Source organism: Prionailurus bengalensis, chromosome D4, assembly GCF_016509475.1.
Source record: "Prionailurus bengalensis isolate Pbe53 chromosome D4, Fcat_Pben_1.1_paternal_pri, whole genome shotgun sequence".
Classification (NCBI taxonomy): domain Eukaryota; kingdom Metazoa; phylum Chordata; class Mammalia; order Carnivora; family Felidae; genus Prionailurus; species Prionailurus bengalensis.
This window is the reverse complement of record NC_057359.1, coordinates 8,805,005-8,833,002: the sequence shown is the minus strand read 5'-3', so window position 1 is coordinate 8,833,002 and position 27,998 is coordinate 8,805,005. Positions and strand designations below refer to the sequence as shown.

Genomic DNA, 27,998 nt, shown 5'->3' with positions numbered 1-27,998 from the left:
ATGTTATAATGATCTTTTATAAACAATAGCTTTATTGAGATAAAATTCATATAACCATACAATTTACCTCTCTTTAGAATACAGAATTAAATGATTTTTAGTATATTCACCAAGTTAAAATCATAATCAATTTTATATTTTTTAAGTAGGCTCCACACCCAATGTGGGGCTTGAACTCACGACCTTGATATCAAGAATTGTGTGCTGTACCAACTGAACCATCCAGGTGCCCCACAAATCAATTTTATAACATTTATATTACTTCTAAAAGAAACCCCAGACCCATTAGCAGTCTCCCCATATGCCCTCAAGGCCCTGACCCCTAGGCAACCACAAAAGTACTTTCTGTCTCTCCAATACTTGCCTCAACTGGACATTTCATGTGAAGAAAATCACACAATATATGACATTTTATGACTGGCTTCTTTCATTTGGCAAAATTTTGTCACGATTCATCCATGTTGTAGCGGGTATAGTATTTCATTCTTGTTTGTGGCTGAATAGTATTCCATGGTATGGATATACCACATTTTAGTCATTCATCAGTTAATGGACACTTGAGTTCATATCCACAAGGACGGCTAGGATTAAAAATGAAAAACAAGTGTCGATGAGATTAGAACTCTCATACACTGCTCATGGGAATGAAACATGGTACAGTTGTTTTGGAAAATAGTCTGGCAGTTTCTAAAAAGGTTAAACAGTAGTTGTATTGCCCAGAAATTTGATACCTAGGTAACAGTCAAGAAAAATGAAGACATGTGTTCACACATGAATGTTCATAGCAGCGTTCTTCATAATATCCAAAAAAGTGGAAGGAAGTGATATTTCACTGTAATTTTAATTTCCATTTCCCTGATGACTGCTCATGTCAAGTAACTTTACATGTGCTTACTGGCCATTTATAAATCTTCTTAGGGAAAATGTCTATTCAGATCCTATGCCTACTCTTTAACTGTTTTTTAATTAGTATTGAGTTGTAAGAGTTCTTTATCACTCCTCAAATATATACTTTGGAAATATTTTCTCCTATTTTATAGACTGTCTTCTAACTTTCTTAATGGTGTAGCACAAAAGTTTTACATTTTTTTTATTTATTTTTTTTTCAACATTTATTTATTTTTGGGACAGAGAGAGACAGAGCATGAACGGGGGAGGGGCAGAGAGAGAGGGAGACACAGAATCGGAAACAGGCTCCAGGCTCTGAGCCATCAGCCCAGAGCCTGACGCGGGGCTCGAACTCACGGGCCGCGAGATCGTGACCTGGCTGAAGTCGGACGCTTAACCGACTGCGCCACCCAGGCGCCCCAAAAGTTTTACATTTTGATGAAGTCCAACTTATCTGTTTTTGTCGTTGCTTGAGCTTTTAGTCATATTTAAGAAAACATTGCCTAATCCAAGGTCATGAAAATTTATACCTGTGATATTTTTCTAAGTATTGTCTACTTTTAGTTCTTACATTTATGTTGTTGCACTTTTATATATAATGTGAGTTAGGGGATCCAACTTCTTTTGCTTATGATTATCCAGTTGTCCCAGCATCATTTGTTGAAAAGACTATTCCTTCCTTTGTTGAATATCTTACTACCTTTTTTGAAATCAATGGACCAGAAGTGTGAGAGTAAAATCTGGACTTTCAATTCTATTCACTTGGACCAGAAGTGTGAGAGTAAAATCTGGACTTTCAATTCTATTCACTTGCTCTGTATGTTTGTCTTTATGCTGGTATCACATTGTTTTGAGTATTGTAACTTTGTATTTTATTTTATTTATTTATTTTTACATTTATTTACTTTTGAGAGACACAACACAATTGGGGGTGGGGGTCAGAGACAAAAGGAGAGACAGAATCCAAAGCAGGCTCCAGGCTCTGAGCTGTCAGCACAGAGCCTGACATGGGGCTTGAACTCACAAACTGTGATATTATGACCTGAGCCGAAGTCAGATGCTTAACTGACTGAGTCACCCAGGCGCCCCTTTGTAGTTCATTTTAAAATTGGAAAGTGTAAGTCTTTCAGTTTTGTTCTTTTTCAAGATTGTTTTGGCTCTTCTAAGGTCCCTTAAATTTCCATATAAGTTTTAGGATCAGCTTGTCCATTTCTATTTAAAAAGCCAGTTTCGATTTGATAGGGCTTACAGATCATTTTGAAGAGTATTGCTATACTAACAATATTAAGTCTTCCAATGCATGAACACGGGATACTTTGTTTCATTAGGTCTTTAATTTCTTTCAGCAGTATTTTGTAGTACTCAGAGTATAATGTTTGCATTTCTCCTGTGAAACCTATTCCTAAGTGTTTTATTCCTTTTGATGCCATTGTAAATGAAGTTATTTTTTAATTGCATTTTTGGTTTATTCATTACTATTATGTAGAAACACATTTGATTTTTGTGTATTGATCTTAGAGCCCTGCCACCTTGCTGAACACCTCTGCTAGTCCTAATAGTTTTTAGTGGATTCATTAGTATTTTCTGTATACATGATGATGTCATGGGCAAACAGAGATAGCTTTACTTCTCCCTTTATAATCTGATCACTTTTTTCTCATTTTGTTGTGTAATTGTCCTGGGGAGAATTTAACTGTCTAATTGCCCTACACTAGTATGTTGAATGGCAGTGGTGTGAGAACTTGTCTTGTTCCTGATATTAGGAGGGATGCGTTCAGATTTTTTCTTTTCATGTTTCCATGATGAAACATGGACCAAAATATGGCTCACCATGAGTGAACTGGAAATGTTAGACATTCCTTGGTTTAATGTAGGGCAAGGGATTCGAAGACTGGGAGAGACTGGAATGTTAGAGTGTATTTGTTATTTAAGACCTACTCACCTACACTGGAAGGGGCCAAAATGTACACCTTGCACCAGTGTTCTGACGAATCGATGTGTGAGGGGAACTGTGCTATCACTCTTCTCTGTAGGCCAGACATCCCCCATAGAAACTGAAGTCACTGAAATGGAAAACTGATGTGCAGTGAGAGTGAGAGTAGCTGGAAACCCTCACCACCAAAGGCCAAGTGAGATGGCTACTGCAATGGACAGGAGAGTCAAAGCAGCAATAAGTAGTCTGACTCATATAGGACTATGGCTCTGGATGACTAATTAGAGTGAGCTAGAAGTAAAATAAGTAGGAAGCCTACTAAATTCTTTATTGGTAGAAGCAGAAAAATTTTGAGTTGAATGAACCAAAAAGTTCAACCTGAATCCTAAAGGCAGAGTCATGGCCCCTCAATCAATTCCCAGACTGGAGCCAACTTACAGACCCAGAACCAATTAAACAAGTGGGGGGGGGCATGTCCCCTTGAAGAAAGAATTTAGGACTACCAAAAGGTTATATTGTTAATCTTTCTTCCAGTCTCCTTAGAGGGACCTATAGTCTTTTTAATAGAGTAGCTGTATACTTGGGGGAAAGAAGTAATCAGACCCATTGGGGACTACTGGATACTGGCTTTGAACTAAGTACAAGACACCCAACATCTGTGACTGTGCCCCATCAATCGCAGGAAGAGCTTATGGAAGTTAGGTCAATGAAGTTTTAGGTCAGGCCCATCTTGCAGTGGGTCCAGTGGGTGGTGATTTCCCCAGTTAAATAATGCATAACTGGAATAGACCTACTTAACAGATGGCAGAATTTTCCTGTCCGTTCCCTTTAGCTTTGGTGTTTTCATAGGTGTTCTTTTTTAGATTGAGGATGTTCCTTTCCAGTCCAAGTTAGTTAGGTGTGTTTTTTTTTTTATCACAAAGGGATGTTTGATTTTTTCATTTTTGCCTTTTTCAGCAGCTATTGAGATTATGATGTGTTGTGTCATTTATTTTTATTAATATGTAAATCATTTTTGGATGTTGAACCAGTTTTATATCTCTTGGGGATAAATACTACTTGCTCACGATGTATAATCCTTTTTATATCTTGATCATGACATAACTTTTTTAACATGTTGCTTGATTTGGTTTGCTAATATCTTAGTGATTTTTGTGTCTATTCATAAGAGATGCTGATCTATAGTTTACTTGTGATATTTGTCGGGTTTGGGTATCAAGGTAATACTGACCTCATAAAGTGAGCTGAGAAATGTTGCTTCCTCTTCTCTTTTTTAGAAGAATTTGTGAAGTATTGATACTGATACTTTTTAAATGTTTGATAGAATTCTTTAGTGAAGTTATGTTTTTCTATTTTCCATTTTATTGATTGTACTGTAATCTTTATTATATGTCTATGTTTGTTTGTTTTAAAGTTTGTGTGTCTTCTTTGTCTAGTGTCTTAAAGTGGAATGTTAGGTTATTGTGTAGAGGCATTTCTAACATAGGCTATAAATTTCCCTCTCTCTACTATTTTAACTGTCCCATATGTTTTCCTATATTGTATTTTAATTTTTATCCATCAAAGTATTGTTTGATTTCCTTTGTGGTTTCTTCTTTGACCTATTGGATATTTAAGAGTGTTTTTAAATATCAACTCATTTCTGAATTCCCCGAATTTCTTTCTGTTATTGACTTTAAAGTTGATTCCATTGTGGAGATGATCATTTATGTAATTTCAGTCCTCTTAAATTTATCAAGGCTTGTTTTATCATTTAATGTATTTGTGGGGATTGTCTTGTGCACCTGCAAAACAAACACATACGATGTTGTTGGTAGAGAGAGTCTCTCTTAGGTCTAATTGGTTTGCAGTGTTGTTCAACTCTTCTTTTTGTTCATCTTCTGCCTATTTGGTTTAGTCATTATTGAAATTGGAGTATTAAGGCCTCCAACCATTGTTGATTTTCAGTGTCTCCCTTCATTTCTGTTAGTTTTTGCTTCATGTGTTTTAGGCCTTGTTTTTAGGTGTATATGTGTTTGTAATTGCTATATCTTTCTTGGTGGGTTGACTCTTTTGTAATAATTAAATGTCTCTCTTTATCTTTATTAACACTTTCTGTTTCAAAGCCTCTGTTGACTGATAATACTATAGCCACAACAGCTTTCTTATGGTTACTGTTGGTAAGATATATCTTTTTTTCCATCCTTTTACTTATAATTTATTTTTATCTTTGAATCTAAAAGGTATCTTCTATAGATAGCATATAATTGGGTCTTGTCTTTTTATTCAGTTTGACAGTCTCTGCTTTCTGACTGGAATGTTTAACCCATTCATACTTAATGTCACTATTGATAGAGTTAGATTTACATCTGCCATTTTACCTTTTGTTTTCTATGTAGACATTATTTTTCTAAGGCAGTCATAACAAAGTACCACAAACTGGAGGGCTTAAACAACAAAAATTTGTTGTCTCACACATGGAGGCCTGAAGTTCTGAGATCAAGTTATCAACAGGGTTGGTTCTTTCTGAGAGCTGTGAGGGGGAAGGGTCCATTCCAGCCCTCTCTCCTTGGCTTTAACTTAGCTGTCTTTGCCCTGTATCTACTCACATCATCTTCCTTCTGTGTATGTGTGTCGAAATTTTCCCTTCTTATAAGGACACTTGTTGTATTGGATTAGGGCCCATCCTAATGACCTCATTTTAGCTGTACTCCCTCTATAATGGCCCTACCTCCAAATAAAGTAACATTCTGAGGTATCGGGGATTAGGACTGCACCGTATGACTTTTAGGGGGATGTAAATCAAGCCACAACATTTTGTTCCTCTATTCTTCTTTCTTTCACATTCATGATTTTTTTTTCTAGTGTGACATTACACTATATATATTTTTGAGTTATTTTCTTATTGGATGCTCTAGGACTTACCATCTGTATCTTAATTTGCAGACTCTAGATCAGATGTCTACTGAATTCCAGTGAAATACAAAAAAGATGCTCCTATATAGCTCTGTTGTTTCTGCCCCTTCTTTTGTGCTGCTCTTGTTATGCATTATGCATACCATATCTAGGTAACCACTTCCAAAATACATGTTGTAATTATTACTTTACGTAATTGATGTCTTTCTAAGAAACTGAGAGAGGAAAGGAGAGCAAGTACGTATTTGTAGAGTTTGTTTTATCGACTATTTGATTTGTCATTTCCGGTTCTCTTCATTTGTTGCTCTTGCTTTCAGTTAGCATATGGTGTCGTTACCTTACTACATTATAGCTTTGCTCCCACCTCCTTTTTGCCATTAGCAAATAGATTGCGTTTCTACATTATAGACCACCAAATACAATTACATGCATATTGTTTGACACAGCTGCTTTTTCTATTTTATTTTGATTAAGATTTTAGTTTTAAGTAAGCTCCACACCTAACATGGGGCTTGAACTTACAACCCCTGGATCAAGAGTCACATGCTCTACCAACTAAGCCAGCCAGGCACCTTGACACAGCTGCATTTTATATTTTTAAATTTTTTAAAATATTTATTTATTTTTGATAGAGACAGAGCACAAGTGGGGGAGGGGCAGAGAGAGGAGACCCCGAATCCGAGGCAGGCTCTAGGCTCCAGGCTCTGAGCTGTCAGCACAGAGCCCGATGTGGGGCTCAAACTCATGAACCATAAGATCATGACCTGAGCTCAAGTCAGACGCTTAACCGACTGAGCCACCCAGGTGCTCCTACAGAGCTGCTTTTTAAATAAGCTAAGAGAGAGAAGAAGAAACATGCATTTATATTGTGTTTTACAATTATGTTATTATCTCTATCAGTGCTCTTTTCTTTTTCACGTAGATTTATATTACTGTCTGTGGTCACTTGCTTTCAGCCTGAACTTCCCTTAGTATTTCTTATAAGATATTGTGAGAGCAACAAATTCTCTCAGTTTTATTTATCTGGGAAGGTCTTGATTTTGCTTTCATTTTTGAAACATTGTTTTTCTGGATATAAGTTTCTTGGGAGACCTATTTTTGAAATTTCAGCACTTTAAATGTATCATGCCACTGCCTTCCAGTCTCATTGTTTCTGATGGGAAGTCAGCTGTTAATCTTCTGGGTTCTCTTGTGCTTGATGAGTTCTTCTCACTGCTTTCAAGATTTTTCTCTTTGTCTTTTAACATTTTAGTTATGAAGTGTCTGGTTGTATATCTTTCTGCATTTATCCTTCTTGAAAGATGTTGAGTTTCTTGGATGCCTAGATTACTTTAAAAAAAATAAAATTTGGGAGTATTTCGCCATTATTTTATTAAACACATATTTTTTACTCCCTTCTCCCCTTCCTGTCATTCTCCTAGTCTCATTATGAGTATATTGCTGCTCTTTATGATGTCCTACATTTCTCTAAGGCATTACTCAGTATCACTGTTACTGAGGTTGATACACGTTATACAATCCATCTTCAAGATCTTTGATTCTGTCTTCTACCAGTTCAAATCTGCTTTTGAGTCTTTTTAGTAAATTTTTCATGTTAGTTGATTTTTAACTTGGAAATTTCCATTTGTTTTATTTTTATAATTTATATATTATTATTCCTAATTTGATGAGACATTATGATTATACTTATTTTTGAAAGCATGGTTTCCATTAGTTCTTTGAGCATAGTATAGTGGCTGCTATAAACTTGTTTTAGGTCTGTTATCTGGGCCCTCTTAGAGGCAGTCCTTGTTGCCTGTTTGCCCTCACCCCCTGTATTGGTCACACTGGCCTGCATCTGTGCATGTCTCATAATTTGTTGTTGTTACTGAAAACTGAACATTTGTGGTAATATATTATAGCAACTATGGATACTGATTTCTCATCTCTCATCTCTCAGATTTGTTGTTGTTATTTGCTTATTTGTTTAGTAACTTGGCTGGAGAACTTCAGTGAAATTTCCCATGGGGTATGAGGCCTGTGATGTCATTCTTGAGAACTTGCAGCCTTGGGCGTGGGCACAGTCACCTTTGGATAACCAGTTTTAGCAGGGTTCTCTTTGGCTATTTTCCTGATCTCGCTGCTAAGTCCGTTTTGTCTGTTGGTATCACATCCAGCTTAATTAGGCTCCCCTTACTGCTGGCTGATTACTCTATGGTTTTTGATAATGTCCTTATACATACAGTGCTCCATAGTCTGATCCAACTAATTTGGGACCTTTTATAGAGCTAGCCTTGGAGGTTTTTTCTGACTCCAGAAAGGCTCATCTTAGCAGTTATCTCTTTACCTGATTTTCTCTGGTAATCTAGTTGGCTTAAAGTTTTTCCTTGTTGCTTTCATAGAGATATCAGCCTCCTCTTAATTGTCTACCCCCAAATCATCATTGTTCTTTGAGAATCTCTTAGGATTAAACTTACATTCTATTCCAAATACATGTAGTTGGTCTGGTAAGAGCTTCTACATCTTTTCTTCTTTTTGCCTCTCTCTATGCAAAAAAATCTCAGAGTTAAACTGCTTTGGGCGTGGGAGCAGAGACAATGACCCCCTTCTCTTAGAGCACCATTTTTCCTCTAATGAGCAGGGCACTGCGCAGGAGCAGTAGCCTCTAGTCTTCCCAGCTTGCCTCTCCCAGTGTGGAATATCCTCTGTATGAACAAACTGTGGTGATGATAATTGGCTCTAGTATTTTCAGCTACCTTTGCCTGGAGTAGAACCAGTGGGACTAAGAGTGGGGCTAGAGGGAGGAAGGGATCCCCTGACCTCTTGGCCACCCTTGTTTAGAAATTAGTTTCACAACAGGCAGCTGGAGAGGATGAGAAATGTTGGCACATGTCCATCCCAGGGAGAAATAGCACTTGACTGGTAGCTTGGGGGAGAGGAACCCCTCTCTGGAACAGAGCCTCAAGCACGCTGAGTTGGGGGGAAGGGTAAGGGATGGAGTAGATCATGACTCAAGTGACATAGGCTCTCATTGTTCTTACCACAGTTTATCACATTTTGTTGAATAAATGCTTCTTCATTTATTGTACTCTCTTAGGCACTGCATAGAGATTTTAAATAGTTGTTGGTGTTTTGGTTTTTACTAGTTCAGGTTATTTTGTTAGGAAGTGAGTCTTCAGAGCTCCTCATACTGCCATTCCAGAAGTTATGTCTAATGATATTTAGGTGAAATGTATTAGGGTAAGCAAAGTAGTGTAAAAACAAAGAGAAGAAACCTGAAGTCTAATTAATTTGCCCATTAGTGGTGGTTATTATTTACAGATAGATTATGTGTAGCTCATTAATGGCAAACTTCATTTCTGTTGTAACTCATTAATAAAAAAAAATAGGTTGAGTGATAAGGCTCTAATGTAGGTTGACTTTTAAAAGAAATCCCAAGATTTGGATACCAAATTCCAAAAGAGCATTAAATAAGCCCTTTAGAAGATTGAAGAATGGGTGGTTATATGCATTTTCTATGATACACATATTTTAGTATCTTAAATGTCAGTTATCTACCCAGAGTCTGGGTGGGTTTCAGGATGTCTTCTCTGCACCCTCCCTCATGTTTGCAGAGCTGGCACAATAAGAAGCAATTTTATCTCATAGAACACATAGTCTTGGATTTAATTAACCAGGAAATAGTTATAGAGTATCTACTGCCTAAAAAGTCACTGTGCGAGAACTCAACAAATGTAGTACAAAATACCTGTCTCCAAGAGGATATATAAACACATTAAAAAATAACTTGTAACACAATATAGCATAGTTCAATGATAGATGGGTACAGAGGGTCTCGTGCTTTAGGATCAAAGTCATGTTTTAGTTAAAATGGGCTTAAAACAGCAGTAATTTTTTTTCCTCATAAATCTTTAATTTGGGCAGGGCTCAGTGGGGTAAGGCTTGTCTCTGCTCCATGCAGTATTAGCGGAGGTAGTTGGTGGTTGCTGGTGATTAACTGAGGGCTGGAGGATTTGCTTCCAAGATGGCTCCCTTGTATGACTAGTAAATCGGTACCGGCTTCGGGCGAGCAGCTCAACCAGAGCTCTTAGTTTCTCTCCTGGAAAGTTCTAGAAAGAGAGGGCAAGGAAAATGAGGATTTTGAAAGGTCACTGGAATTGCCTACATTAGAATCCAAGAATATTAGAGTTTTGATGAATGAAACCACACTGCAATGAGGAAAGGGGGTTATTGAAGCAGGTTTATCTCTAGTCTATAAAATAAATAGTAAAAGGCAGGAGAGAAATGGGTTGATAGCCAAAGAGACCATTCAGTCAGATAAAGCTTTCTTTCAAATCAAGAAAAACCAAATTATCATTGAAAGCAGATGAAAAAGAAAAATGTCCCATATGTGGCTTGCTTTAGATTTGGTTTCTAATAGTATTTGATTAATCTACCTGGAATTACTAACATATTTCTCGGACTCTTCTGGGGTCTTGCTTTGTTTAGATGCTTCTGTACCCCAAGAAGGGAGAGTCTGAGATTTTTATAGCATTACATCTTCATATAACCTGAATCCAGGTACTTCCAGAAAAGAGTAAGTGGCTCCCTATTGCTGTCTCCTTGGAGAATAGTCTCCTTTGCTGATGCGGAGAAGGGTGAGTACTTCCTGGCATCAACCAAAGTAAAACAGGGCTGAGGGGGCAGACAAAAGTATGAATCAGAGTAGAAATGTGCATAGGAATTGTTAACATTTTCTCCAAAGAGCTGTGTGGCTTTATTCATAATTACCTATTGGTAGCCAAAGCTACATGAGACTGGAAGACCGGTAAAGGACTATGCTGATGGTTTGTCAATAGTAGTTAGAAGGATTATTGGCTGCCAAGGGTTCCCATTGTTAGGAATGAAGGCCAGGGTTGGCAAGGAGGCAATTTAGAGCCACCGTTGAGAGCCACCATTTCTGAGAACAACTGCCCCTGATAAGAGTTCTTGCCACAGAACGCTCCAGGGTATAGCGTTCAGGGGAAACCAACTTGTGCTCCTGACAGCATTGATGGGAGCAAACTCAGCTGGGCTTTTCTTGAAGACACTGCAACCCTGACTGGCAAGGTCAATACACACTGCTCTGAGCCAGAAAGGAAACCCTCCAGGGAGCTCAATTGAGATGAAAAAACTGGGAGCATTCTTTGGAGGCCAGTGACCCAATCTGCCCTCCTAGCAGACACTGGTCATAACACTGATGAGAAAAATAGGTTGACACTCAGTAGAGATCAAGTGAAGAAGAGATAGTGTAGTGGAAAGAGCATGAGCCTTGGAGCCTATTTGAGACAGGTTTGTGTACCTGCTCTGGTACTTATTAGTTTGTGCTCATTGATGATGTGTTTCAGTTTCCTTGTAGCCAACATTTAAAATATCCGATCATGGTGTTAGAGGGTTGAATGAGATAAGACATGTAATAGATCCTAGTACATTGCAGGTACTGCAAATATGACAGCCAGTAGTGTTCTTTTCTATCTGGACCTACTTGAAATGAAGGTCATGAGACTCCAAGGGCATCCAGCCAGTTATTGAGTCCTTGAATTGTAGCCTGCTTTTTACATTCCTATGGAAATAATCTAGGAAGCTGTCATTTGGAAAAACCATTAAATAAAGGACTAGAGGCAGACACTGTGCCTGCAAAATTCAGCGCACTGTCACATGTATGTGGACTTGCGACTGATCCTAGAAATGTCATGCACTCAGGGGTCAGCATGCCTGTTCTGTGCATTTCCAATGTTGATTCCAGGACTTACTATCATGAGACTGTTCAAGGGATCATAGTCACAAAGGATTTTGTTTTTGGAAAAAAGTTTTCAACTTGTTGGCTTCTTATCCATAAAAGATGGAAGCCACGTTTCTCTTTTAAAAACCCACTGCTTGATTAATTTCTCCCTGCCCAGCTCTAAGCTTCATAGCTGGATCATTTGGGCATCACTTTGCAATTCAAAATCTTAGCTTTCCAAAGATGCTTCTTGATTTGATGTTCCAGGTGGCTGAGAAGAAATGGACATTAAGTGATTGCTCATGGCTTCGAAAGGTCATGATCAGCTTTGTGCAGGCTAGAGAATGTCAATCTGCACCTGAACTTTAAGCCTCATATTTTTCTGATTATGGATATAAATCATGTGACATTGGCAAGTAGCTTATTCTCCTGCATATCCAATGCTCAATTAAGGCAGAACTCAGAGCTGATGGGCACTTCTGCAACTGCCATTTCAGAGGTATATTTATTTCCTTTCTCTCTGAACTCCAGCATCAAAGGAATTTGCACCGTTTGGCTGGTGGGCAAGAGAGAAAGCAATTCCTCACTTAATATGTAATCATTTACACATTTAGAGCCCTCAAAATGTGTCATTCTTTCCTAACTTAAATTATGCACATAATCCGTTTATTTAGGATGAAATACCTGGCACGCTTCCAGGAAACATTGTGAGAATTACAGATGTGAGCATTTAAAATCTGTAAAGTTCATAGATATACTGCTATTTTTGGCATAGCATCTGATAATTGATCTAATAAGGAACAATTTTGAACATTATGAAATATTATTTGCATCTAGTATTCGGTACAGATAAAAATACTTTATGGTTAAAATGTTTCCTGCATATACTGCATCATCAATACACTCAAGGTTAATGAAATAGATTGACCTGTTTGTTTAATAAACAGATGTTTAGTAAGAGCATTCTGTGCAAAGCCTTGAACTAGCATTTTAAAGGGTATCATTATAGCTGAATATATAGACAATATATTTTATTTATGTGTGTGTAAAATTCAGAATGTTATATGGGTTATCAAGGAAATAGTGTGCAGCGATGGTGAATTTTAAGAGGTGATCTACTTAGATAAAACGGTCAAGGAAGGACACCCTAGGATTTAAGTAAAGTAACATTTAAGCTGAGATCTAAGATGAGAAGTCGCCTACTTAGGGTATATTAGCAGGAAGGGTATGTTAGAAGAAAAGCAAGTACAGAATCCCTTCAAGGGAGTTTGGCATGTTGTAGAAACTCAATGTAGTGTCACTAGAGAAGCCTGAGCAACGAGAAGAGTAGAATGATACCAACTGGGTTTTCTGATCATCCCTATATAAGATGTGAAGAAGATGGGGCTCAGAGAGCACCTGTTTAGGGAGACAGAAGCAACAACCAACCAACCTGCGCATGATATCTTGGCCTTTTAATAGTCAATCCCAAGCCTGTCCTCCTCTCCTAAGAACAGGGAGATAAGGGAAAAGATGGCTAAAGGGCACAAAAGTCATTGTACCTGGGCTCTTGAAAATTTGTGGTAAGGCTACACGTGGATTTACTTTATATTGTATCCTATCGATTAATTTATCAATGAGCCCTGACAAAATTCTAGTACAGTAAAAATGAGGAAAAAAGAAATTATGGCAAAGCAAAGTAGAAATCAGCAGTCCTTAAAAAATGAGAAAGTCACTACCAGGAAGGCAAACGTAGAACATAACATTGTAAGAGCAGTTCTGGTTCATCTTCCTTAGCTTCATCCACTACTGGAAGCTGTTGGGGACCTTTTACTTAACTACATTTATGATTTACTTTGTAAAACACAAGGGAATTGCCATATCTAGGAGTTCTGGCTTCTGTATTTCATGACATTTTGTCTTGACTTGGAAGTAAAATTATTTTAATTCTAAGATATAGCAGGTGCTTCTGGAATTGGATATTGTCTTAACTGGAAAAGATGGCCCCTGGAGGAGAGAAGTAGAGTGGGGTTATCCCCAGACTTGCCAAACATCACAGATGCTAAGAATCTTACCTGGGGTCCAATGGGTTGGGATACTGGCATTCGCACACCCAATAGCGCTTGAAAGATATGGTACCAACAGTAATTATAAAGGCCGTTAACTTGGTGGGCTCAACATAACCAACCACTAATTCAGGGCATAATGTGCAACCCTAAAGCCCTCTCTTGTGGCCTTAAAGAGCCTCCCCCCCCCCCCCCCACTACTGGAGGCAGAAGGCAGATTGGGCTGAAAATCAGGCCCAGGACCTAATTGTGAGTCAGATTGAAGAGAAGGCTTGACATGCAGCTTTACCAAATCTCGGATAGTAAAGCAGAAAACTGAAAGGAATGGCATAGGGCCATCTAGATGGAAGAATCTGAGAACCCCACATTATCAGCATCACTTTTGAACTCCCTGTGCCTTCAGAAGTGGTCTATGATTTCTTGCCTAAAAAATATGACAAGGCTCTCCTTGAGGCAGATGCTTATAATATAACATTACTTCCTTATGCTTTGTCCCCCACCTCTCTTATGGCATCCAGGGCAATAACCAGGATTGACTCACTAAGTTTCCCAACCGGTAAAATACTGTTGTGAGAATTCAAATAAAACGTGTGCATTTTAGTTTCTTACTGCTGCTGTAACAAGTTGTCACAAATTTACAAAATAAAATTGTACAAATTTGTTAGCTGACGCTTTCGTAGGTCAGAAGTCTGGCACAGTCTCCTGAGGCTCTAAAATCAAGATGTTGGCAGTGCTGCATTCCTTTTGGGAGGTTCTAGGAGACCATCCATTCCCTTATGTTTTCTAGTTCCTAGAGACCACCTGCATTCTTTGGCTCATGGTCCCTTCCTCCACCTTTAATGCCGGCCATGGCAGGTTCAGTCCTTCTCACACCGTATCATTGTCATCTTCTCTTGTGCTTCTTTCTTCTGCCTAACAGGACCCTTATTATATTGAGCCCACCCAGATAATCCAGTATACTCTCCCTATTTTATTTTTTTAAGTTTGTTTATTTATTATTTTGAGAACGAGAATGCACAAGCAGGGTAAGGGGAGAGAGAGAATCACATGACCTGAGCCGAAATCAAGAGTTGGATGCTTAACCGACTGAGCCACCCAGGTGCCCCATACTCTCCATATTTTAAAGTTAGTTGACTAGCCATTTTAAATTCATCTGCAACCTTAATTCTTCTTTCCCATGTATAACGTACCACATTCACAGGTTCCAGGGATTAGGATTTGACATTTTGGGGAAGTTGTTACTCTGCCTACCACACAACATAAAGATACTGAAATTAGTGTCTGATGTATAGTAAATGCTCAGGAAACATTTGCTACTATTCCCTGCCTCCATCTCTGGGCTTCTGCTTTCAGATGGAGGAAACCACAACCATGTGAATCAGAGGCGTCTCAAACCCAGTGTTCTCCCCAGCTTTCAGTAATACTCTTCTTCTTCGTTCTCTGATGTCCCCAAACTACCATTTTCCTCCAGGCACTTCCCCAGTCCCTATGTCCTCAGCAGCAGCAGATGATATTTTGTTGCCGACTTTGAATAAAAAAACTAAAGCCATCTGCCTTTGAACTACATTAACTTCTGTTCCTCCCACCCATGTATTTACCTACCCCTGCTCCCTTTCTTGGGTCTTTGCCCACTGTCTTGGAACACTGGAGCTCCTCCCTCTTAGTCATGGTTATCTCCTCCACCCATACTCTTGGTGCCCATATCAGCTTCTCTACTCTTCTCACTTCTCTACTTTTTCTCTGCATGTTACCATGGACTATTGACTCCCTCCTTGAGATGCTGTCTGTGATCTCTTGGACAACAAGCTTCTGTGGCACTATTCTCTCCTGGCTCTTCTACCTTTCTCCTCACTGCTTGATCCCCTTCAAAGTCTCCCCTTCCTTCACTTACCCCTTCGTTTGTGGACTATCCAGATCCTGTCCTTGGTTCCTCCTGCTCTCATTTCATTGTAAGGAGGTGCACTGTCATCTCCATCTTATGCATGGTACTCATGTTTTTCATCTTCCAAGGCTCAGCACTTTGGGGAGGGCTTCCTGTGAGCTCTCATCTTTGCCTTTCCTCTGAGAGAGATTGCAGAGCACTCATGACCACCTGTATCTAAGAACTTATATCATAATGTATTGAAATGATATCTTAGCTGGTCTGTCTTCCCTAGGATACTGTATATTACACGTGGATAAAGATTTTAGTGATCTTTCTTTCTCTAGTGCCAACTACAGAGGCTGTCACATTCTTTTTATTTTAGAGAGTGTGCATTGTGTGCACACGGGCAGGGGAGGGGCAGAAAGAGGGGGAGAGAATCTTAAGTAGGCTCCACACCCAACCTGGTGCCTGACATTGGGGTCAATCTGACAACTGTGACATCATGACCTGAGTGGAAATCAAGGGTCAAATGCTTAACTAATGGGGCCACCCAGGCACCCCCACAATTAACACCTGATGGAAGTTTGATGAACTTTTGAATAGAAAAGTAGAAAAAATAATTCCAAATTTATGAAGTCCTGCACTTACTCTATCATGTGGAAACTTTACTGTAAATAAAATAACTTATTTCCTAACAAAAGTTGGTAGTGTGATTTGACTTTGCATATGTACCCAAAAAAGCAAAAACGACTTATTTTCTAGATTGGTTAATATATAAACAATATGATATAAAGTAACTTTTCAGATACCAGCTTCCAGTTTCTCTATTCAGAATGCTTTCATTGATCAACACATTTTTGGAACTGCACTTATGGAAATTTTGTAGATTTGTGCAGTGCTCATGTTGCTCTGAAGGTCCATAATATGGCTTTTTTAAAAGTCTCAAAGTCCTGAACTGAGGTCAGATTCACATAATACTTTAGCCTTCACCTAAATAGGTTGTTTGAATGACAATGAAATTGGGTAACTTAGGTCTTAAATTTTCTATTTATGTCAGGAAATCAAGGAGGAGTAGCTATCTTTTTTTCCCTGACTCTTCTCCTACCTCTGCTATAAAACTGCCAAGGTCCCTTGGTACAGTTGCTCTGTTTTACTTGTAAGGGGGCATGTGTGTTTTACTGGCGGATGAAGTGATGTATCCACATGCCAAATATAATTTTGCAAAGTCCTTTGACTTGACGGAGGTTGCACAAACAGGAGAAGACACTTGGAATAAGTGGCAACATGCATTCTTTGGAGCTTTTCAAATCCGGGAAATACCAAGTTAGGAAATAGAGTTCAGTAGAATCAGTTAGTGGTTCAACCTAACTATGTACTGGGCCTCCCTTCTCTATATCAAACCATATTGAGTAATCCATTTCCATAGATCTGGGTGGCTTCAGAAAATAATGGAAGCATATTTAGGTCACCTGTGGAGTAACTCATGTGGTGTTGTTGTTTTTAACCTAACATGACAGGAAGGGAACTGTCCCAACTTGCTTTGTCTGTACAGGATGCACTCAATAAATATCTGGTGTAATAAATCCAGGTCAGACAAAGTCCCCGATGCTGGAATACAAAGACAAATAAGACAAATTTCTACCCTGGAGGAGTTCACAATGTGCCGGGGCGGGGGGGGGGGGGGTTGGAAATCAGAGAAGCTAAAAAGGAGATATTAAGATCTGGTAGAAGCAAAGTGTTACTGGACTCTAGTAAAGGGTAAGATTAATTGTTAGGTGAATCAGGGAAGGATTCCCAGAAAAGGTGCCATCCTTCAGGACCCAGTAGGCAGAGAAGGTAGAGGAAACAGGAAAGGGTGTTGAGGAAGCATCTACGGGGTCTCAGTGAGTGTCTTCATGGAACATGCTGGAGTTCAGTTGGATGAAGCATGAAAATGCTAAAAGGGAATCAATAAATCAGGTGTGGAAAAGCAGGCTGAGGTTGGGTTGTGAAAAGCATCATAAATCACACAAAGGAGTTTGAATTTCATTTTTCCCATTGAAAATTCCATTTTTAAAGCTCCATGTTGCCTGTAAGAGTGGGTTTCCCAGAGGCTGTTCCTGGGCATGCAAGTTCCATCAGATGTTCAAAGGGGTTATACCACAATACCTATTCAGCTTTTAGTTAAAGATGGAAAGGTAATCATCCAGAGAAGATAGTAGGGAACCTGGTTGTGAGAAATAACATTGGTGGGGAATCTCCTGAAACACGTACAGTCCATCTATCTCTTAGATAACTGAAGCCAAATCAAATTAAACTGTATACTTGGACCTAACAGTTCACCCGCCTCCTTGGATGGATATTATGATCATATTTCTCAGCGAGAAGAGATTGGTCTGTGCTGAGAAGTGTAATAGGAGATGGTTTGATGAGCCATTCATGTGTGCTTCGTTTGAACAGAGGGTTGGTCTTTATCTCAGAGGCAATGGGGGTGTTCGAATTGTTATGTGTCCTTCTCTGTCACCAACAGTGGTAAGCCTAGAGTCAAATTCCACTTTCAAAGGAGGGTCTTTAGGGCATGTGTTCTTGGGTGATGACAGAACTCAGGATTTTGTTTGACTTCCTACATTTGTATTCCCTTGGCTTAATCTACTTAGTTGATCTTATTGCAAGCTTTTGTAACCTCTCTCTGATCCTTTTGGGGGAGAAGAGCTGGGATTAGGAGACTACTGAATGTATATCACTTACCACCGTGCCATCACTTACCAAATAAGGACTTCTTTTTGTTATTGTGGTTTTTTATCAATCCTGCCTCTGTTGCACAGTACCCCATGTTGACAGAAATGGAAAGGTAACATACAATGCACAGAAATGATTTTCAAAATCTTTTTCTCATGGTTTTAAGTTCATCACACGGCAAAGTGGACAAGTATGAGGTGAAGAATTAGTGGTTGCAAGTCTCCAATCCTTGTGCTGTGAAAGGGACAAGTCCCTAAGTCAGAGCTGGTAAACGGAGCTTCTCATCTAATTAGGGAGCTATGGTATCACTATGGCTCAGAATCCTCATCTATAAAATGGGAGTAACAATCAAACCTATTTTATAGAGTCATTGTAAGGATTCTGACTTTGTATATGTATATGTAAAGTGCTAAGAATAAAATCTGGCACGGAAGTATTCAGTTAATACTAGCAGGGGCTCTAGAAAATGAGACAAGTGGGAAATCACTTTCAGAGGAAGTCATCCAGGAAGGCTACCCAGAGGAGACGGGATTTAAACTCGGCTTGGAAGGATGGAGATAATTCAATTGAGCAGACAGAAGCAGGGGTGTTGATCCTTTTGGGAGCTGAGTTTAAAAAGGCAGAGAAGAGGGGATATCCAGTGAGGAAGAGACCTCAGAAAGGCAGAGAATAGGAGAAGGGGGCTATTGGGTGGCAAAGCATGCAAAGGCCCTGTTTTCTGTGCCCTCTTGTGTCCTCCTTGGACACTGATGCCCTGCCGTGAGGGGAGCCCTCCCCAACCACCTCCTGAAGGAAAATCCACGTTCTTCTCTGAAAGACACTCCGAGCACTCTTCTGAATCTGTGATCTACCCTGTAGCCAAGAGGAAAACTACCTCAAGGTGTGGTAATTACAGGGAATGACAGAAACCTGGGCCATTTCCCCCACCAAATTCCTACACACAGACTCAAAAAACCATGATTCTATTTTGGGCAGTCAAGTGCTCAGGAAGAAAAGTGCAGGAAATGTGAAATGAGAAGGTGGCAGCAGAATTCCCATCTGTGCAGACACTGAAAGGCTTTTATTTCAGAACGTGAGAGAGAAACTCGGTGAGTCCCTGCAGGGATGGGTGGACGGGCTCCAGTGTGCAGGGCCCAGAGAACAGCCAAGGTGGCCATGGCCATTTCAAACATCCAGGGTCATCAGGCTCCTTTTGTACATGTATTGGTTTGTTGAAAGAGAAGGAAATGTATTTTTAAACATGTCCCCTAGTCTGGGCATTTCTAGACCCTTTAAAATTTGGAGGGGAAGAAAGATTAATGTAGATAATTTATCTTTGTACCAAGAAGAAAACCAATTTTGAAATGTAGCAATGAAAGGTGAATCAATAAAGTATATAGAAGGTGTGATTGATGTGTGCAGGCCAATAAGCCTATGCCTGTTGGTGACAGAAACCTTAAATACAACAGGATGAAGACACAAAGAGTGAAATGCCATTTATAGTTATTTATACGGTGATACAGCCCCAGATTATTTGAGGTTGCCAAAATTCAAGTCGAGAATCCCAACTACCCAAATGAACACCTGGTTGACATCAACGAGCATCACATTTCTTAAAGCAAATGCTAGACCCAGTAGAGGAAGAGATTTTCACTTAAAAATTTTTTTTTCCATTCTACCATGTGACACCATCGTGAGTGTGGGGAAAAGAGCATTAATCAAGCTGGCAATTCACTTGAAGCAAACATACACTGCCCATTCTGTCACTGTTCAAAATACCAGAGAGACATGTTTCACAAAGGGAACTTTCCTCAATTAAAATTTTTATTAGGGTATAATAGATATGTGCACAAATCATAAATATACAGCTGGATGGATTTTCTTGGTGTGACAATGTCCATGAAACCAGCATCCAGGTCAAGGAACAGGACAATAATGGGATCCCAGATGCCCCTGTCAGTTCCCCTGTACCTTCAAGGGTAACTACTCACATGATTTCTAACATAAATAGAGTTATAGATCATTTACTCTTCTTTCTGCAAATGCTTTCACTCAACATTATGTTTGCGAGATGAATTCACAACATTCATTCATTCCTTCTCATTGTATAGGATTTATTTACTTAAAATGCTGTGATTTACTCGTTCTATGGTGAGCAGGCCTGTGGGTTCTTTCCAGTTTAGGACTAACTCCATCAATGCTGCTGTGAATGTTCTTGTACATGTCTTGGATTTGTTGGGTTTATACCAGGAGTGGAAATGCTCGATACCTTTTTGAGTGTTAGCTATTCACTAGAAACTATGAAAGTAGGCTAGACACTGGAATAAGACCACAGGAAAACCCAGTCCTTGTTTGCAAGGACCTCACAATCCAGTGAAAGACAGAGCTGAGCTGCACATGTAGGGGTCAAGCGCCAGAGCACCTAGGACAGAGGAGGAAGACAGGCGGTGAGAGTCAGGAAGGCTTCCCAATGGGAATGACACTCAAGTTGACTTTTGAAGGATGAAAAGATAGTGAAGGAGGGACAAAGTGGAGAAGGCTATGGAATAGTATGTAGAAAAGCAGAGATAAGTGAGGAAGTGGGTCAAGGCCATAGACTGCGAGTTAGAGCAATAGAGGAAGGTTGGAAATGCTTGGTGAAGGGGAAGGCTGAGTAGGGTAAGTTGGAGACACATCATGAAGGACTTTGCTTTCCATCTATGGAAATACATACATTATCCTGAATGTGATGGGACGCTGCAGAAGATTCTATAGCCATGGAGGTGCGAGATCAGTTCATTCACGTAGCTATGTGGAGACAAGACAGGAGAAAGGCCTGGAAGCTGAAAGGAGAAGAGAATGTGGTATCATAGCAGATGGAAACTAGGTGATTCTTTGAAGTCTGGTTTTGGCCAATATTCAGGCCAAGAACCTGGGTGGGTTCTAACGGAATATGTTGTATGTGTGGGGGGAGGGGTGTGTTTGTGGGCCAAGTTTCAATGTGCAGAAACCACCCACAGCAATTCATACGGAAAGCTTTTGGGGCCAGCAGGCCACTTTGCTGACATCCAGACTAGTGCAGGCAAGGAGCCCTCTGCTCGAAAGTGGAGAGGCAAAGCATATGTGTCAGGGACTGATGCCAGAAAGCAAGTGTCCTACAACATGGGGCTCCAGCAGTGGTGCCCAGATCTCATTGCTCTCCGCCCCCTCTGGAGACCCAGACAGAATACTGAATGGAAACAAACAGGTTCTGATCTCACCCAGCTTCCTGATAGACTCAGGAAAGGATTCTAGAAAAGTCTCCCACCCTCCTTTGATTGAAATCATAACTTCAGGAGTAATATTTTATGCAAAGCTTAGCTAAGACAGTGGCCTGGATGGAGCCCAGAAAATTGGTGTTAGGACTCAGAATGGCTCCTTGGTATGGCAGAGAGGTGTCTAAAATGAAATATAATGGGGAAAAAAACCTGATTATTAAATTTCCTTCTAAGTATGAAATTTGTAATAAATTAGAAAGTATGAAAAATTCATAAAAGCAGCAAACATTTGTCCCACATGCCCCTGGCCAAAGAAAACCGTTATTAAGAGAGATTTTTCTTCCCCTCTTTCCCCCACTTTTCTTCCATCTACGCATTTCTATATAGTTGTCATCATAAGGCAGCCTTCATTTTTGCCATTATTGGCATTATCTCATATTGCTTAAAAATTTTTGACCATTTTCTCCTTATTAAAAAAATTAAAATGTCACTTCAAAACTCAAAGAAAATTCTATACAAAAAAACCCACCCATATGTTCCTGCTCCCCAGAGAAAATCATTATTCCCTCTTAGTACGTCTCTTTCTTGACATTGTGTGTTCTATATTTTTTTTTATTTTTTTTTTCAACGTTTATTTATTTTTTTTGGGACAGAGAGAGACAGAGCATGAACGGGGAAGGGGCAGAGAGAGAGGGAGACACAGAATCGGAAACAGGCTCCAGGCTCTGAGCCATCAGCCCAGGGCCTGACGCGGGGGCTCGAACTCACGGACCGCGAGATCGTGACCTGGCTGAAGTCGGACGCTCAACCGACTGCGCCACCCAGGCGCCCCAACATTGTGTGTTCTTAACTACAAAAATACTGCTTTACCTTCAATTTTCCAACTTTTGAGTTACTACCATGTATTATTTAGTATCCTTCCTAACTGTATTCCATTGTATAGCACCAGATCTTATTGGCATAATTCCTATTTTTGGACACTTAAGTTTCCAAATATTCTTAATATAAACAATGTTATGCTTGTTCAATTTTTAAAAATACATAGTCTGTACATGGAACTGCTCAGCAAAAAAAACAAAAACAAAAACAATGTAAAATTTTAAGTGTCTATGTGTCACCAACTTTTGATCCAAGAATTATGGACCAATTTATAACACTAGTAGCAAAGTAGTGCCCATCCCCCAAATTAATCTTATAGAAGAAAATGGAACTTTATCTTATTACTAATGAGGTTAAATATTTATGTGTTTATGGTACATTCTTATTCTTTTGTGAACTATCTGTTCAAAACATCATTTTTCTACCAGCATAGTTCTGTCATGTGGATGTGCTACTGTTCACGTAAGCATTGTTTATGAAAAGGGGAAAAGCAAAATATGAGGAGTTCTGGCCAAAAAGCAAACAAATTACTGCATGCGCATAGGACACTGTGACAAAACCTCACTGCCCTCCATCCTGCTGGAGTTTTCCAGGTTTTTGCCTACATGTATATAATACTGGAACGAACACCTCTGAGTATAGAGGTTTAGAGAAAATAAAACCTAGTATTAATGTAGAATTCGCTTTTTTTTTTTTTTTACAGCAGTGAAAGCCAGTAGTCTGAAAACAGATGTCCATAAAGGCAACATAGGCTAAATTTGTGTGTCTTAAGGTATCTTTTTGGATGTAATATAAAGTATCAAGTATGTTGGGAATCGTGCGTCACGTAATGCTCTCCTCACATATGCTCTTGGGATTGTGGAGGTCTGATGGAGAATGAGGTGTCCTCTGATGCTCATTGTACACGTGCTGGGGGAGACGGAATTGGGAACGTGAGGAAGTGTGGGGTCAGAGATGCTTGCACTCACTCCTTCACCTCGTTCTTTGGAGATCACCTTGCACCATTTAGCATGAATCTCCTGGAGACTGCGTGGAGAAAAATTAGAAATTATCCTTGGTTTTGGATTAAACCTCTCCATGGTTTTTTTTTTGGGGGGGGGGGCAGATTTCACTAACACATACTTGCGATCAGTGTGATAATGTGAATATAGGTGTGTGCTTATGTATTTGGTGCTCAGGAATACAAGCGTTTTAAACCTCCTTGAAGTTTTTTTTTTTTTTTTTTTTTTTTTTAATGGATATTCCTGACCACCACTCAAAGCATTTGGGATAAAACCATAATATGATAGTTTCATATGCTTCTCAGGTGATTTTGATGATCTGAAGGTAATTTTGTTTTCTGGTCTCTATTTTGCTGATGTCTCCTATTCTAATGATCATTCCCTTGTATGTTATCTGTTTTCCCTACCGGATCTTCAACTGGTGTTTGCTTCAGTGTTCTCTTCATACGATGAATCCACCAGATTTGTACATGGTATGCAGCACTCTGCCAATTCAGTGCGAGGTTTCCGGACTTTCCTTAGTTTTGGAAACTTCATAGCCATTTCACTTAAAGCATTGCGCCTTCCCATCTTCTCTTGCTGAAGTTCCAATTAGACTTAAGTTCAGACTTCTAATTTAATTCTCCCTATCTCCAAACCTGTCTTTTTGATTTCATACCTCTTTGTCTTTGCAGCACTCTGGGTAATTTCCTCAGATACATCCTCCATGTTATCAATTCTCTCTTTAACTGTGCCAATCTGCTCTCAAAACTGGTCATTGTTCAGTTTTATTTACAGTGTTTCACTTTGAGTTGTTCTACTGGGTTGTCCTATCTGCCTGTTCTTTTTATGTTCTTTCATGAGGGTTTTTATGTCTCTACCTCTTTCAGGATTGCAATTATACTTAAATTTATAGAGAGCTTTAGACTGTTAGTTTATCTTATTCTTTTGGTGCTATTCTTCCCACATGTATCTGTCAACTCCCCCATTTTTTGGACTGCTTCCTTAATCTGTACTTTGTATTTTTTCAGCTAGGATATAGTGTCCTTGTGGAATGCTATGTACTTTAAGATTGGTAGTAGTCCTACAGAGAAGTCTTACACTGGATTTTTCCTGTGTAGTCCAGGAATTTCACTGGCCAGAAATATTTACTATATCTACATTAATATCTCCACTTGGGATTCCTCTGCTATGAGAATGGTCTAAAATTTGAATTCTACACTTACACTGGACACAGATGTTTAAACTGCCATTTGTTGTGGGATCTTTTTTCCATATCTGATCAGTGAGAATTTTGTCAGTAGCTTTAGTAAGGGAATAATTCTTTATAGTACCTTAATACAGTGAGAACAGGTCTTTCTGGGTTCTAGCTTTGTGTGAATTTCAGTTGAAAATCCTTATCTTTCTTAGGCCTAAGGGCCACTCCTGTCTTCTAGACATGTGTAAAAAGACCCAACCCCTGTATGTCCCTTATCCATGTCTGATGTCCTCTGTTCTGGCCTCAACTCATGGACTCACACATTAGTTATGAGATTCTTCTTTATTTTTGGCACATAGAGACCAAGAAACTAAGAGACAAAATTTCTCCCTCCAGTCTTCCTTGCGTGTATGTAAAATACTCTCATTATATTTCATCCAGCATTTTTATATGTCTGTGACATATAGAGGGATGTCCATATTAAGTAGATGGAATTAGAAAGGGTTATATCAGTGAGGTTTGAGAATCACCACCAACAGGTGTGGTAGAGAATACATGTCTTTGAAACTGGAACCAGAGTTTGAACTGTGGTTTCACCCCTTTCTGAGTAAGTTAGGCTGAGTGACTTAAGCCCTCTTCAAGTGGTAGGTTTCTCCTCAGGAAAATAGAGGTAATGTTACTAGGGATCTTCTTTAGATGTTCTTCCTTTTTGCTCTAAATTACCTCCATTTTCTCCATCCTCCATTGCTACAAAACCTGGGGAAGACTGCAAGTTTCTCATTCAACATTTTCCTTTAAAAAATGTCCTTTAAAAATTCCTTAAAAAATAGGGGTGCCTGAGTGGCTCAGTTGGTTAAGCGTCTGACTTCAGCTCAGGTCCTGATCTCACTGTTGTGAGATGGAAGCCCGCATTGGGATCTGTACTGAGCATGGAATCTGCTAAAGATTCTCTCTCCCTCTCCCTCCCGCATGTACTAGTGCACCCCCCCTTCTCAAAAACAAAACAAAATAAAAACAAAAAAGCTAGTTACCATGGGATGCAGTAGAGGTCATTAGGACAATGATCCCATTCAAAGCAATAGGCCAAATAGCCTGCTGTCTATGTGATCTGTGGCAAGTAGCTTTACTCTGTTTTTCTCACTTCTAAAGTGCCTTTAATCCACCTTATTCGTCTGTTCATTCAACAAATAGCACTGAGTGCTTACTTAGTGCCCGACACTCACGATACTAAATTGAATGACGTTGATAAAGTCACTGCTCCCAAAGAATTTACATTCTGGTGGGGGCAACAAACGGAAAATAAACAAGTAAAAACAAAATTATATATATATATATATATATATATATATATATATATATATATATATATATAAAATCAGATAGTGGTAAGTGTTATCCACAGAATTGAAATGGCTGAACACTCTTGGTGGATACCCGGGCAAAGATTCTCTGAGGAGGTGACATTTTAGAAGGGAATATAAGCAAGAATATATGCCATGTGTGTGGGCAGAGGAAGAGCTAGTTTAAAGACTCCAGAGGAGGGAATAAGCTTGGAGTGGTGAGGAACCAAAGAAAGACTTGGTAGGCAAAAGCCACAGCAAGTATCTTCTATAGTCATAGAGACTTGTAGAAAATTTTAAACTGATGGTTGATCTGATCTATGGTTCAAGAAGTTTGCAGTGGCTGCTATGTGCAAGACTGAAAGCAGAAATGGCAGGTTAAAAGCCATCGTAGCTGGTCAGAAAAAAATGTTTTTATCTGAGGCAAGAGTCCTAGAAATGCATAGAACTGGGCAGATTCAAGGTGAATGTTGGAGTAGGATCAGTAGTGTGTAGAAAAATGGCTTTTTTGAGTTGGGTGAAAGAGAAGAATCAAGGAAAATTGTCAGGTTTGGGGCTGGAGCAAGCGGCTAAATGTTGGCACCATTTTCCAAAACGGGAAGAAAGAGGTGTGTAAGGGGTGGACCGTGTGTGTGAAGACAGCACAAGCAGTACAGAACTTCTGAGTCACTGCTAAGCATGTGAAAATGTTGCAAAGGCAACTAGAGTCAGGAGTCCTAGGGATACAACATAGTTAAGGATAAATGTCTGGGATTGATCAGCATGAAACTATGGGCTGGTTGGAATCCCTTAAAGAGACTTGGTAGAGAAAAGAACAGGTGAGTACAGAATCTCAAGGTAGTCTTACATCAGAGGTCAAGATGAGTACATGGACCAAAGGAGAATGGAAAAAGTGTGATGGGGGACAGAAATGAAATCAGAAGAGTGTGGTAAGCTTCAAGAAGCAGAAAACAACCCAGTGTGAGGCCAGAAAATTAAGTATTTGAAATGCCACATGAAGGAAATCATGTTTAAGGATCCAGCTGTATCTACGACTGCTAGTTTCTACAGCACTTAAGGGCTTGGGAAGGAGTCCTTAATAATAAGTTTGCCGAGAGGTTGAGAGAGTTTCATTGAAACTCAATAGACGGGACTTACAATACACAGGAAGATAACAAAACACGTGGTTTTATCAGAGTCACTGCAACAAGGAGATTAATGTGCTTCAAGACAAATATAATAATGAATGGATCTAAATGTAGCAATTACACATTATAAGGAAATAAGGATCATGTGTAAGCTGGCACCAGTCCAGAAGTCAAGTTTATCCACAGCTATCACAGAACAATTAGAGTTTTTCACGCCACAATTGACGCGTTTGGGTTTATGGCACAAATGGAACAGTAATTCATACTATCATTTGATAGCACCATTTGCGTTTAGGAAATCCGTAAAGCTGATAAGGTCCTGTAGGGGCACCTGGGTGGCTCAGTGGGTTAAGCATCTGACTTCAGCTCAGGTCATGATCTCGTGGTTGGTGAGTTTGAGCCCCGTGTTGGGCTCTGTGCTGACAGCTCAGAGCCTGGAGCCTGCTTCGGATCCTGTGTCTCCCTCCCTCTCTGCTCCTTACCTGCTGGCATTCAGCCTCTCAAAAAATAAACATTAAAAAAAGGAGAGAGAGAAGAGCCCTCTGAAGACATGGGTCAGCATGAACCAAACCCGTCTACATTAAAATGTCTCAGAAGCAAGTAGTGGGGAAAGAAAAGACAAGCAACATGGCAGGGAAGTAGAAACCAAGTTGCAGAAATAGCAGAAGAGGTTTTAGGAACCCCCACATCTAACGTTGAATTTTAATAAATTCACCAAAAAAATACCTCATGGTGCCTAGAGACAAACCTATACATACAGACACTTAGAAACCTCCTAATGAAAAAGACAAATCTTCATCCAGTCACGTCCAGTGCACCTGACAAGCCATGCCCAACTCCATAGAGTTTCCCATCAGCATTTACTCACTTTTTCAAATCTTGAGAGAGAGCTAAAGATTACTTGGCATGTGAAGAAAGTCTCTAACATAAAAGGTGAGACATCAAAACAAAGGAGGAAGAAAGGAAACTCAAAAAAAGTTTAAAAAAACTGTGTAATGACCTCAGAGAGAGAAGCTATTTATCCTTAAAAAGGTCAGGATGCTATTAAGAAAAAGAAATAAGGAGAGATTATTATTAGGATAAGAAAGAGTTCTTAGAAATTTACAGGTGAGAGCTAAAGTTATATTCATAAATATAAAATTTGTAAAAGATTTGGACAATAAGGAAATAACTCACAACCTTTTTGTAAAATATAGA

The 27,998-nt window shown here is 39.4% G+C and overlaps 1 long non-coding RNA gene across 1 annotated transcript; it reads right to left on the bottom strand.

Annotated features, from left to right (window-relative positions):
* Positions 1–9: 9 nt before the first annotated feature.
* On the bottom strand, positions 10–21,907 carry LOC122474498. Its single transcript, XR_006294919.1, has 2 exons — positions 20,755–21,907; positions 10–581 (listed from the first exon to the last, which is right to left on the bottom strand). It is a non-coding gene; the product is annotated as an uncharacterized LOC122474498 (long non-coding RNA).
* Between the last annotated feature and the right edge of the window lie 6,091 nt (positions 21,908–27,998).